The 3066-nt window shown below is 35.3% G+C and overlaps 1 non-coding gene across 1 annotated transcript; it reads right to left on the bottom strand.

The window, feature by feature from the left end:
• Positions 1-1521: 1521 nt before the first annotated feature.
• Positions 1522-1628, bottom strand: LOC136225183 (small nucleolar RNA R71). Its single transcript, XR_010686913.1, has one exon. It is a non-coding gene; the product is annotated as a small nucleolar RNA R71 (small nucleolar RNA).
• Positions 1629-3066: the final 1438 nt, after the last annotated feature.

Genomic DNA, 3066 nt, shown 5'->3' with positions numbered 1-3066 from the left:
AATTTAATATTCTCGGTACGAGCAGGAGTTTTTGGAGGCATAGTTACACACTTTCGTTTTCGACGAAACATGATCGTTCGGGTGGATAAAGACGTCCTTTCGCAACGGACACGATCCTTCGCAACAGGCACGATCCTTCACAACGGACACGACACTTCAATCAAGACTCTTCAACATCTATAAATAAAGAGTTGATGGAGAGTTGAAGATATGTAGAAAAAAGAGATTAGTATAGAATTTATGCAGAAATTCCGAATCAAGTGATTCAGAAGTTAGATTTCGATTCTGTTCAAAAGCAATATGCTGTACACACATTGTTTATTCAATAATAACAAGTTTAGTAGCATTTAGTCATTGTTCCAGTTTAGTTTTCATTTTGGTAGTAGACCGACCCAGTCTCTATTACGAAGATTCAACGAGAAGATTGAGTAGAGGATCCGCCCCTGAGCCTGACAAACTCTAACGAAACCCAAGGAAAGGATTGATCAACCCGTTCACTTGCAAGCCGTCGAATGTTTCCATGCTCCATGTTCTCTGTAAACTTGTATCAATTTATATTTCATCTAATAAAGTCCGTTCTATTCGATAGATTTTTATGCAGCACTTATGGTAACCAATCCACTAAAGTGACTGCTGGTGTTTTCATTAAAACATATTTAATTCAAAATCTTTACAAGGAAACTTTGTTGAATACTTAGGCAAATTATTATCTCGAAAGAGTTTTAATTTGATTAAGGGCAACTATCCCGAAAGGGTTTTGTCATGTTCAAAGCCAATTAATTAGAGGTTCCGTCATTTATTTCATCTTTATAATTCGTACAAAGTTTAAAGTTGTTTTCTTTGCTTAATGCAAACAAATACATTCGTTTACTTTTCTAAAAAGTACTAAAAGTTCCTATCTTGCAAATTCATTCTTAAATCAGAATATTTTCTAACATTTTCATAATCTAACCTAATTCTCATTCTAGCAATTTCAAAACCAAAACCGATTAAACGATTTTCCATAGTATAAACCTTAAAAGTAAATTTAACCGATTCAAAATAAGTTTTGTTTAAAAAACGTTCCCTGTGGGATCGATATCTTTTATTACTGCAAGCGTATACCGTGCACTTGCGAAAATCGCTCAACAAGTTTTTGGCGGGCCAGGAGTTATGGCCACACTTATGGATTACGCTAGGCCAGGAGTGGCTGGTGTAACAAACAGTATAGTTAGACCCCAAATTAATGCACATCATTTTGAAATTAAGCCTGCGTTGCTTAATATGTTGCAAAATAATGTAACATTTTACGGGTTACCTAACGAAACTCCTAATACCCATTTGACAAATTTCTTAGAAATTTGTGACACTTTTAAAATTACTGATGTAACTGCAGAAGAAATCAAACTTCGCCTTTTTCCTTTTACTTTGAAGGATCGAGCCAAAGAATGGTTAACTTCTATGCCAGCCGCATCAATTGAGACTTGGGAGCAATTAGCCCAAGCATTTTTATCAAAAAATGTTCCTTTAGCAAAAACCGCAAGAGTCATTAAAGAGTTAACATCTTTTTCTCAAAATGATAATGAAACTCTTTATGAGTCTTGGGAACGTTTTAAAGAACTTCAACGTTTATGCCCACACCACCAATTGCCCGCTGAACTTTTAATGCAAACATTTTATAATGGACTAAATCCTACAACTAGAGGTTCATTGGACGCTATGTCTGGAGGGTTATTCATGAAGAAAACATCTGCCCAAGCAAGAGAACTTTTGGAGGAAATGGCAATCAACAGTAGTATGTGGCCCGCGGAACGTGGACAAGTACCATTAGTGAAACCATCATCGTCAACAACATCATCAGTTAAAGGTATAGTGAATCTTGATCCAGTAGCGATGTTGCAAGCCCAATTTTCCGCCTTATCACACAAAATTGATAGGTTTATGGCACCGTGTGATTCTAATGGTAAGCCAATCCAAACAGATGTGGATTACGAAGGTATGAGTGAAATTGAACAAGTAAATTTTGTCCAAGGGTAAAACCAAAATAATAACCCTTATTCCAATACATATAATCCTGGATGGAGAAATCATCCTAACTTTAACTGGAGAGATAATAATAATGCTAATGCTAATCAAAATCGTACTACTAATTATCAAAATCAATCCAGAGATACGATTAGCACTCTATCTTCTAAAATCGACAAAATTATTGATGCTATGAGCGGAAAAATAAGTAATCACGATGATGGTTTTAAACGGATCGAGAATAAATTTGATCAGCTTATTAAAAACCAATCATCTAGCATCCATAATTTGGAGATTCAAATTGGACAACTCGCTAAATCAATTCCATCCCGCAAAGAGGGAAGTCTTCCAAGCCATACGGAAGAAAATCCGAAAGAGCATGTTAAGGCTATCACTCTTCGTTCAGGGAAAAATTACTTAGGCCCGGAAATGCTCAGAAATTCGACCTTACCTGGAACTGATTTACCGAAGCCCAAAGAAGATACATTAAATCAAAAAGATGCACCAATCGACTCTAGTACAAAAACTTTTGTACCCAAACCACCTTTTCCACACAAAGTCCGCAATAAGGACTATGATAAACAACTTTTAATATTTTTAGACAAACTTAAGAATTTGCATATTAATTTAATGTTTATGGATGCGATTACGCAAATTCCCAATTATGGTAAATTCCTCAAAGATTTAATTTCAAAGAAAATCAGTTGGGAAGGAATTTCATCCATTTCGCTAACTGAAGATTGCAGTTCGATTGTGTCAAGCAATTTGCCCACAAAACTCAAAGATCCCGGATGTTTCACCATTCCGTGTAAATTGGGAGATATTGAATTTCCTAGTTGTCTCTGTGATTTAGGAGCAAGCATTAACTTGATGTCATTATCTATTTTTAATAAGTTAGGCTTAGAAGAAGACATCAAACGTACCAATATGGTTTTGCAATTAGCGGATCAAACCACTAAAAGACCATACGGTATAATTGAGGATGTTTTAGTTAAAGTTGACAAATTTATTTTTCTTACCGATTTCGTTATTTTAGATTTTGCTTATGACGTAAATTGTCCG

Source organism: Euphorbia lathyris, chromosome 3 (assembly GCF_963576675.1).
Source record: "Euphorbia lathyris chromosome 3, ddEupLath1.1, whole genome shotgun sequence".
Taxonomy (NCBI): Eukaryota; Viridiplantae; Streptophyta; class Magnoliopsida; order Malpighiales; family Euphorbiaceae; genus Euphorbia; species Euphorbia lathyris.
The sequence above is the reverse complement of the archived record's forward strand: the minus strand, read 5'-3'. Positions and strand labels throughout refer to the sequence as shown.